Consider the following 11,292-nt stretch of genomic DNA (forward strand, 5'->3'; position numbering starts at 1 on the left):
CACAATAAGATCCAGTCACGGTAAGCTACAAAAGCCCGCAGCCTGCCATTTCCCAAAGCGAAAGCTATCAAGTCCAGCGTGGCTGTTGTGTAACATCAAACCGGATGGGTTTTCGGCAGACAGGATACAGGTCGTTGTCCCCCCCCCCCCCCCCCCCCCCCCCCATTTCCGTTCTGGAAGATCTGGATCCGTTTTTTGTGAATAGGGCCCGTCCATAGAGCGCTATGGACGGCGAATCGGCGATCATACTTTTTTGTTTTATAGTTATTAAAGCTAATTGATAACTCGTCATACTCGTCATAAGCAGAGTGGACCCATAAATATAGCTCGTCAAACTCGTCCAATGTAGTGGATGAGTTAATGTGACTTAACACTTGTGATGCGATACTTGAATGGTGCTGATTGAACATTGGGTAACACTTTATAATAACTATCCGTTATAAGCAGTTAACACTTATGTTGCAATGATTTTTTTCGGCCAATGTCTCGCGTTGCCATGGTTACCATAGACTTCCATGTAATTGTGCAATTGTGTAAAAAGTGCACGCCCATGCCTAGATGATGCACCACGTGTGTGCAGGCTGTTCACAGCTTTCAAACAAAAAAATCCGCTTGGAAATCCGTTCAGGCATTCATGATTTATGAGCCATTATGTTTTCTTCAGATGTAAACAAACATGGCTGCCATGTTTGAAAGAATGGGTTGGTAATGGTATGGGGGTTAAACATGCAATTTCGCGATCGCGATCATGCCTAATACATTTCTGGAGGTCCAAAAAAAATGTTTGATTTTTTTTTTTTTTTTTTAAAGATATTTTTCTTTTTTTTTTCAAAAACGGCCCAAACTCGGGAAACTCTGGGTTGGCACAGCACTAGTACCAATACAAACTCGGGAAACTCGGGGTTGGCACCATATGTGTTAATAGACCATTAATAAACTATTAGTTAATGAGTTATTAATGCCTTGTTAAGCATTTGTGAATAGTTAGTTAAGATCCTTGAGGCCTACAATGTCCCTCCCAACATTCTCCGGGCTATCGAGACCATGTACGCAAGAACAAGGGCCAAAGTGGTGACCCCAGACGGCAGCAGTGAGGTGTTTGACATCCGAGCTGGTGTAATGCAAGGAGACACCCTAGCCCCCTACCTCTTCATCATAGTTCTAGATTATGCGCTCAGGAAAGCCATAGGTGGACGAGAACAAGAGCTTGGCTTCACGCTAACACCAAGGAGGTCAAGGCGGCATCCCGCAGTAGTTCTGACAGACCTGGACTATGCGGACGACATCCGCCTGCTCTCCGACAGCATGGAACAAGCACAAGAACTCCTGAACAGGGTGGAGATAGAGTGTGCCAAAGTTGGTCTCAGGCTAAATGCTAAGAAAACTGAGGTTATCACCTATAACCTACCTGATCACTCACCTCTGACAACAACAGAAGGAGCTGTGTTGAAGGAAGTCAAGGACTTCAAGTACCTGGGCGCATGGGTCGACTCAACTGAGAAAGACCTCAAAGTAAGGAAGGCACTCGCTTGGAGGGCCCTGAACGGCATGAACAGTGTATGGAACTCTAGCCTCCCCCGCCAAATCAAACTTAGCTTCTTCTTTGCAACAGTGGAGTCTGTTCTCCTCTATGGCAGTGAATGCTGGACCCTGAAGCCAACCCTGCAGAAGTCTCTAAATGGGTGCTACACTAGAATGTTGCGTGCAGTACTCAACATCAACAGGAGTGCACATGTTACCAACAGGAGCCTGTATGAGGGTATACCAAGGGTAAGCGAGAAAATTGCCACCAGAAGAATGAGACTAGCAGGACACTGCCAAAGACACCAGGAGCTTCCAGCCAGCAAATTGGTACTGTGGGAGCCAACACATGGGCACCAGTCACGAGGACGTCCCACAAAAACATACGTGGACGTACTCAAGGAAGACGTAGGGACACAGAACACCAATGAGCTGGCCAGATGTATGGAGAACCGAGATGACTGGAAACAACGATGGAGGGCTCGTCTGAGGACGACCTAGATAGATAGTTAAGGATTATTACGAGACCCTATAAACAGTTAATAGATCATTTATAAACCATTTATTAATTTATTCAATATTTGTTAACAGTTAATTAAGGAGTTATAACTATGCCTTATAAATATTTAATGGATTATGAACAAGCTATTAGTAGACCACTTACTAATAGCTAGTTAAGTATTTGTTAATAGTTTATATGTAACTATTCCTAATTTACTCATGTTAGTAAATGAGGAGTAGTCACAACTTTATAATAACGTGTGTATGTCAATCATGTAACATGTAAGGATAAAATGACTTAGGCCAATATCTGAACTTGCCATTTTAACATAGGCAATTATAAACCTTATTTAGGCCAAATTATTTCTGCAGTAAGTGACTTAGGCAAAATGTTTTTGTCTGTGAGGGCCCCTAGTAGTCTGTGAATACTTAACTCATGTTAGTAAATGAGTAGTTGCAACTTTATAATAACGTCCCAATAACATATATAAACTATTAACAAATACTTAACTCATGTTAGTAAATGAGGAGTAGTTTCAACTTTAGAATAACGTCCCAATAGCACATATAAACTATTAAAGAAATATTAACTTACTGTTTACAGATCAGTCGTTAATGATTTGATTAACATCTACTAATATAAGAGACACTTTACAACAGAAAATGGGTGGTACAGAAATTTTTATTTTATTATTTCCAAAATACACAAACATACAGTGATGAATTAATGGATATGGAGGAAGGGCATAAACAAAACCATAGCTGTTCGTATCCTTCCTGGGATACAGCAAAATAAAGAAGAAAAAAAGGTTAGGACTGCTAGTTATAGATTTAGCACAATTCAAATAAATGGATTATTGTGGACAAATTGCACATTGCTCTTAGCTTAAAACACCTCAATCAAGGAATTGTAAAGAAATAAACAGCACCCTTCTTCCTGGAATTAGCCATAAATTCAACCCATTCACTTAGACTAAAATACACAGAGTAGTCAATGTTAGCTAACATAGCTTGCTTGCAAACAGGCTGAGTCCTGCTAGCTCAACCACCACACTTTAGCATAGCAAAAAATACTTTTTAAAGAGCAAATGGCCACCACATAAATTAATTCTGGCCAACTAAATTGATACAAGATTAATTATAATTGCACTATAGACACACAATGAACTTGTGTGTGTTTACCATAGCTGCACAGAGAATGGGGTCTTGTATATTCTTCTTCTTCTTCTTCTTCTTTAGGGTTTATTGGCGGTTGGCAAACCTTGAATGGTGCATTACCGCCACCAACTTGACTGGTGGAACTTTCCACCAATAGTACATTATTTAGTACTTCACATTTCAAAAATAAAATAAAATCCACCCATGTACAGCCCACAGTCTTCCCGTTCCCCACTTTATCTCAGTCCATTACCCGAAATATCCCTTGCATTCATTGTCAATTCTACTCAGACACTGTTGACTGAGTTGAGGCAAACCCGCCTCTCAACGTGTCATCCAGATCTTCACCACTAATGTCCACGATACCCAGAAACCTTGTAGCTGCATCCAGTATCATCTTAATTCTCTCCGATTTGCTCTGTATCTCTACAGCACAGTTAATCACCATTGCAATGAAGGCCAAAAATCGCTTTTTGTCCAGACATATATTTTGGTCAGTATTCACTTTTTCCTCTGGTTTTCGTTCTCCTGTCACTGTCACATTTCCATTCCTCTCCAGGCTCTTCACTGCTTCCGCATACGACAATCCGTTTTCTTTCCTGATCTTTATCACGTTTTCCTCCTTTTTCCTTCTAGGACATTGTACTGCTCCTGCAGGATGGTTTCCTTCACAGTTAGTACATTTTGCCGGTACTTGCTTTGCTTCACATTGCCTTTCCCGACATTCTTTATTCCCGCATCTCCCGCATTTCCGATCTTTCCTGCAGACCGCAGCCACATGCCCGTACTCCTGGCAACAGAAGCACCGGAGTGGAGCTTCCTCAAAAGGCCTTACTCGATATGACACATAGTCAATGTACACCCTTTCTGGCAGGTCCTCTTCAAATGTTATGCACACTGATTTGCTCTGCTCCTTCTTCCCTTCACTGTACCGTGTCATGCGCCTGGCCTCATATGCTTCCTCAACATTTTCCAAAATCATGTCCAAGTCGATCCACAGTGGCACGCCACTGATCACTCCCTTCTTTCTTGGCTTTCCATTCAGTTTGAACCAAACAATCTTGCTCCCGTCGTACTCTTTGATCTTAATCATCTTGTTCCTTTGCTGCTTTGACTTAAACTCGACTATCACCGTCCCACTCCTTGTCACTCTGACATTACAGATTTTCCCCACTTGTCCAGAAATAAAGCTCCCAATTGCATGTGCATCGCTAAATATGCCGTTCGTTTTTGTCACTGATCTCATTCCTACCACGTATCTTTCTCTTTCTGAGCTAGGCGGGGTGTCAGATGTCCTCTTTCTTTTGTTTTCATAGCCCCTTTTATCCTCAGCATTTGAACTTCGCGGACTCTCCTCCGACTCTGACTGCTCCGACTCCATCTTTCCACTCTGGATCGTGTGTTACCACTCGATTCCGGGGTCTTGTATCAACAGCAGTGCCCAAATAAAAGCCTGTACTAAAATAGACAGCTGGGTCCCTAAACATGACTGGGTGCCTAAAAATAGGCCTGCACCAAAGAGTAAATTGAGCATTACAGTATTGATGACCCTCTAGCTGCCCTCTAGTCATGTTGGAGGCCCCTTTTTTCTATTTTAGTCTATGATTTTAGTATAGGCTTCTGTTTGGGCACTGCTGTTGATAAAGGACCCCTCTGGAGTGTAGCTATGGTAAACAGTAAAATCTGTTTTTGACTAAGCAATTCATTATGTGTTTATTCAGTACAACATTAATTCATCTTGTATCAATTTAGTTGGTCAGAATTCATCAATATGTTCTTTAAAAAGTTTGTTTTGTGCCTATTTGCTAAAGTGTGGTGGTTGAGCTAGCAGGAGCTAGACTGTTTGTAAGCAAGCTATGTTAGCATAACAGGGCCTACTCTGTGTATTTTAGCTAGCTATGTTAGTGAGTGAATGGGTTGAATTCATGGCTAATTCCAGTGCTGTTTATTTCTTAAGATTTCTTGATTGTCTTTAAGCTAAGTTTGAAAACTTAAATTATTATTTTTGATTGTGTGCTAAATCTATAACTAGCAGTCCTACTTGAATTGTTTCTGCTGTATCCCAGTAAGGATAAGAACAGCTGTGATTTTGTTCATGCCATTTCTCCATATCCTCATCTTTATTATTCAGTCATATTTCACCTTGTATGTTTGTGTATTGTGGAAATAATAAAATCACATTTTCTGTACCCCCCATTTTCTGTTGTGAAGTGTCTCTTATATTAGTAGATGTTAATCAAATCATTAACAATTGATCTGTAGTTAATATTTTTTAATAGTTTATATGTGCTATTGGGACGTTATGCTAAAGTTGAAACTACTCCTCATTTACTAACATGAGTCAAGTATTTGTTAATAGTTTATATATGTTATTGGGACGTTATTATAAAGTTGCGACTACTTCTCATTTACAAACATGAGTAAATTAGGAATAGTTACATATAAACTATTAACAAATACTTAACTAGCTATTAGTAAGTGATTTACTAATAGCTTGTTCATAATATATTAAATATGTATAAGGAATAGTTATAACTCCTTAACTAACTGTTAACAAATATCATTTTGAAATATCATTAATAAATGGTTTATAAATGATCTATTAACTGTTTATAGGGTACCGTTAATAATCCTTAACTAACTATTAACAAATGCTTAACAAGGCATTAATAACTCATTAACTAATAGTTTATTAATGGTCTATTAACTGCTTATAACGGATAGTTATTATAAAGTGTTACCATTGCGGGTTGTTGGATCTCTCTGATGGACTTGTAAAATTAATCCTGTCTCAGATCATCATGAAATAACAGAAAGTTTCGGCTCCTCCACCGGGAAAATCGCGCTCTTTCGAACGACCATCATTTCGACCAGAGGGTTAGCGACTCACTCCACGGAGGTTAGGGTGAGGGTTAGAGTCGGGTGTCGAAAAGATGACATGTAGTAACAGCGACACGCTCCCCCTCCACCGACAGCCATTCTGGGAGGCTGCCAAAGTGTTAAAGGACAACTCTGTTTTTTTACAACAAGGGTTCATATTTTAGATAGTCATTAGAGAAAAGAAAAGATGAGTGTTAAAATGTTTTACTTCTTTCTATCACAGCAAGGTCCGCGTTGGCCCCAGAACCCCACCACTCTGCAGCAGCTCAGAGGAGAGAAATGACCCAATTTGAGGTTTAGACTGTAAATAAAATTGGCATCTGCATCAAACGTCAAATAACACCCAGCCTCCCGTCTCTCTTTGAAAACAAGAGGAGTTTCTTTTTTCGACGAAGAATTAAAGAATTAAACTGTTTTCGAGACCGAAAGAGAATAATAATAAAAAATAATTTTAAAAATATAGCCGCTGCGAGGCATTTGTAAGCTTGTACGCTCTGCAAGTGGGAGCCACGTCAGTTCTTGCTCCTACATAACACTTTAACCTCTTTTCTCTCTTTCTCATTGTGTCTTTGTGTGCTGGGCTGCAGAGCCAGGTGGCAGAGAAGGGGCGAGAAGTGAAGGAACTCAAGGACACGATCACGGTCCTAATGAAGGAGAAGGAAAAACTTGAGGGGGTTAGTGACATCTTTCATTTTCTACTTTATAGACTTCTTCCACCGGTAAAAGGAAAAAAAGCTGTGTTTTTTTTCTCTCCCTTTTTACAATCTCGTCTGGGTTTTAAAATGTCTCTCTAATTGGAGAAGCTAAGTAAATGAGTTCTGATTTTCCATTTACTCTGGACCACAGCAAGGTCCGCGTTGGCCCCAGAACCCCACCACTCTGCAGCAGCTCAGAGGAGAGAAATGACCCAATTTGAGGTTTAGACTGTAAATAAAATTGGCATCTGCAACAAACATCAAATAACACCCAGCCTCCTGTCTCTCTTTGAAAACAAGAGGAGTTTATTTTTTCGACGAAGTATTAAATAATTAAACTGTTTTTGGAGACCGAAAGAGAATAATAATTTAAAATGCAGAAGCAGTGCTCTTCCGAGCACAGGTCTCCACCAGGCCACACAAATCGGCCTGTTATAGCGCCACCATGAGGCTGATTTAAAAAATGTGGGGCAGAGGTTCTGAATTAGCATCCAGGGAGTGTGTGTGCTCAGTTTGGCAGCGATCGGGCCAACGGCGCCGGAGATTAGCTGGTAACAACCAGGCCACACAAATCGACCTGTTATAGCGCCACCATGAGGCTGATTTGAAAAATGTGGGGCAGAGGTTCTAGATTGGCATCCAGGGAGTGTGTGTGCTCAGTTTGGCAGCGATCGGGCCAACGGCGACTGAGATTAGCTGCTCACAAACTGCAAGGACGCACGCACGCACGCACGGACGGACGGACGGACGGACGGAGGGGAAAACATACTCTCCCTCAGCCTTCGGCTGGTGGAGACAATAATTTTAAAAATATAGCCGCTGCGAGGCATTGTAAGCTTGTAGATCTGTTATTTTTGGCTAATATTCCACTCAGAATGAGATGTTAGGGTTCAAATGGTTACAACAAGGGTTCATATTTTAGATAGTCATTAGAGAAAAGAAAAGATGAGTGTTAAAATGTTTTACTTCTTTCTATCATTTTAGCGATTTTAACGATTTTGATTTGCATGCATGCAATTGGCTAAATATGTATTTTTAGACAAAATACGCCCAAAGATTTGGTGGCCCCCCTAGTAGTAACCCCTGTTGAAGACCTCTGCCATAGAGTCCGACTTGTCTTTCTTTCTTTCTTTCCCCCACAGATTGCACACACACCAACAGTAACACTCACACTCACTTAGTTAGGGAAAGTTAACCGAGTCTTTGACCAATCTGGGAACAAAATGCTTACAATAGCTTTCTTCACAAATGGCCACCACAAAACTGAAAAGTGATGACTCATCACTAAACCAGTTTTGTGGTGGCCATTTTTAGCACAAGGGATGTTTTTTGTGCAAAACAAATGCTTGTATTGGATTTAGAATCGTGAAAAAAACCTAGTTTGACCCCTCACATGCTACTTAAAGCAGATGTAATTTTTTTTATTATAATCCTGTATAGTAAAGTCAATGAGACCCCAACTTTGATTGGCTCCCACAAAGTTTCCCGAGGGAGTTGGGTTTGACAAAGTTCAGAGGTGATAGTAGACACCTTTATGAACACATTTGTGAAGAAAGCATTTAGTTCCCAGATTGGTCAAAGACTGCTAACTTTCCCTAACTAACTGTGTAAATTGATTAAATCCGATCCTTGATCTTGTTCTCACACCGAAATCCATTGTGAGATTTGTCATTAATCATTCTTGATTTACATTTGATGCTTGTAGTAGGATGACTTGTACATGCATTATTTGACATAACCGGCCTGCATAAATAATATTGAACAAAAGACCAAAGCAGGGAAGCTGATCGTTTGCCTCCCCACTCTCCCACTCCCACCAGGATGTGTCGAAGACGGGCACTAAGAAAGAACTGTCCAGCGGTGAGAAGCTGCAGAACATGGAGTGCAGCAAGAGCAGCCTTCCTGTGTTCCTGCAGTATCCCCTGCCCTGCAGCCAGGATGCACCCACCCCTCTCCAGGTCTCCCAGAGCCCCACCCAGCTGCACTTTGGGAACCCATACTCCAGCTCCTCAGACACAAAAGGTCAGCTGAGCCCACCTCTGTGACAGTAACGCACATCCAGTGGTGGGAAAAGTACTTAAATGTTTTACTTAACCCTCCTAGGTCGGCAGACATCACGACTTCAAAGCCTTGTTACATAATGATTACACAGCTGGCACCTACCGTATTTTCCGGACTATAAGGCGCACTTAAAAGTCTTTAATTTTCTCAAAAAACTACAGTGCGCCTTATAGTCCAGTGCGCCTTATATATGGATCATTCATTGACATTGACATTCCCTTTAGCACAGCTCCATCTGTTTGATGCATAACGCAACGGTAGCGTCTATTATGTGCGCCTTATAGTCAGGTGCGCCTTATATATGAAAACAGTTTGAAAATAGACCATTCATTGACAGTGCGCCTTATAGTCAGGTGCGCCTTATAGTCCAGAAAATACTGTATATGGTTCGAAACTGCAGAAATTACACTATATATTTTGAATGAAAAATACTGAGTTTTCACAGAGAAAAGATAATTTAAAGTTTACATAAAAGTACATAAAAGTATATAATAATTACAGAGTGCGTCATGGTCATTGAAACAGGGAATCACTGACTTACTGTAACTTTTTTTTTTGGGGGGGGGGGGATTTCCAAGCTGTAAAAAGCCACATCCATAGTCTCTCTGCTTCTCTCCAAAATAAAGTATCCATTTTGTACTCCATTTTGTACCACTTGGTCAGATTTCATGCTAAAAGATTGCCTAGGCCTAATAGTGGTTGAAAGTAAACAAACAAACTCGCGAAAAGTCTGTGCGTCCCCTTCTCTCCTCTCACAGTGCACACTGATGGCCACACACGTTACATAACATTCCTGCACTTTTACATAACAAAGGATAAGCTAAACAGCTAACCAGGAACTAGAGTTATTGAAATGAATTGAGGCGATGATGTCATCCACTAATCCTTGTCTTTGCACTGAAACCTTTGGTTGCCATGGAAATGAACAACGTCACATGGCTTCTTCTTTTATGATTTTCAAGCCTTAGCATGGGAGTGATTGCACCATAGACATAGAAAGGTAGACGCCTCCTTCAACTCTGATGCATATGCATCGAGGGACCAAGGGAATCATGTGTGCATTGCTTCCATGTGCGTCACACATAGGGAAGTTGCTTGGCCAATCAGAGGTAGTTGGGGGTGGGTCTTTACGTACGCAAGAACAGCTGAGCTGAACAGCGCAGCCTTTCCTACGGGCGCAAGGGATCCCCCAAAATTATTTGGGGGGTTCCCGCAATGATTAGCACCATTATTTTCTCATTCAACAGTAAAGTGTATATACAGTGTATCTGCACATTTATACAGTTACAATTTAATTACTTTTAAAGACCTTTTTAATACCAAATTGTCAAATATCACATAAGAAAGAGGCAAACATTGTGAAAATAGACGATCTACAAGCTCACAACGTCTCGCACAGCTATTTTCACAATATCCGGGAACCGTGTCAAACTCAATTGCCATTCCACTGTGACTTTTCTCCCACCATGATTGACTTTTCTCCTGCAGACGAGGAGGTAGATGAGCAGCTCTCTGATGAGCAGCTGCTGCGCCTGCCCCCTGTGGGCCCCCCGTCCTGGGACAGCAACATCGTGTGCATCCAGCCCAGCCGCAACCTCAGCCGGCCCGACGCACTCGATGACATAGAGGAGCAGCACAACAATAACAACAATGTAAATATGAATTAGGGAATGAGACCATAATAGTTATTTCGTTTATCGTGATTAAAAAACACTCACAATAATCGTGAAACTATCCTCTGTCATGCACTGGGATCATTTCTCCTTTTATTTGCCGAGTTGCATATCCAGTATACCAACAGACCTGGAAATAACGTACTTGATAATCACTCTGGACACCTTCATGAGACATATAATGAAATATATTATCATATATTCCGACTACTGTTTAGGGCAACGCCAATGAGCAGCCCGCAGCGATTGAACGAAGGACAAACCGCCTTCTGCTTTGACTCCAGGTACGTAACCATATACCATGTCTAACATTTCTGGGTTCCTGGTAAGCCTGACCTGTGCATTGTTCCACCCTTTCTATCCTGATGTTGATGTTAGCGGCCCAGCGGACCACCCACATAGACCCCAGACAGATGCTATTTATTAGCAAAACGTGCCTGCTTTGCCAACACCATCACTCCACTTGCTTATTAACACAAGCTCTCTCTTTCTCTCCCTCCCTCTCTCTCTATTTCCTCTCTTGTACCCCTTTCCCATCTCTCTTTTTCTATCGATTCTCTCTCTGTCACCCCCGTCTGTCGTGTCCTCTCGTTCCCATGTCCAGCATGGACATGAAGCGATGTCCGCTCTGCGGGGTCATCTTCCCGCCCAACTACGAACAGAGTAACTTTGAGGAGCACGTGGAGAGCCACTGGAAGGTCTGCCCCATGTGCAGCGAGCTGTTCCCCCTGGACTGCGACCTGAAGATCTTCGAGAACCACGTGCTCACGCACTTTGACGGAAACATGTTAAATTTTGACTAA

The 11,292-nt window shown here is 41.6% G+C and overlaps 1 pseudogene across 1 annotated transcript in view; it reads left to right on the forward strand.

The window, feature by feature from the left end:
• Nucleotides 1-11,292, forward strand: part of LOC308308140 (tax1-binding protein 1 homolog B-like) — a 70,235-nt pseudogene extending 58,943 nt beyond the window's left edge. The window contains exons 8-12 of the transcript in view: nt 6,648-6,734; nt 8,576-8,777; nt 10,305-10,468; nt 10,708-10,773; nt 11,094-11,292. The product of the transcript in view is annotated as a tax1-binding protein 1 homolog B-like (transcript). The remainder of the gene's footprint in view (nt 1-6,647; nt 6,735-8,575; nt 8,778-10,304; nt 10,469-10,707; nt 10,774-11,093) is intronic.

This window comes from Nannobrachium achirus, assembly GCF_963921795.1.
Source record: "Nannobrachium achirus genome assembly, chromosome: 2".
NCBI lineage: Eukaryota > Metazoa > Chordata > Actinopteri > Myctophiformes > Myctophidae > Nannobrachium > Nannobrachium achirus.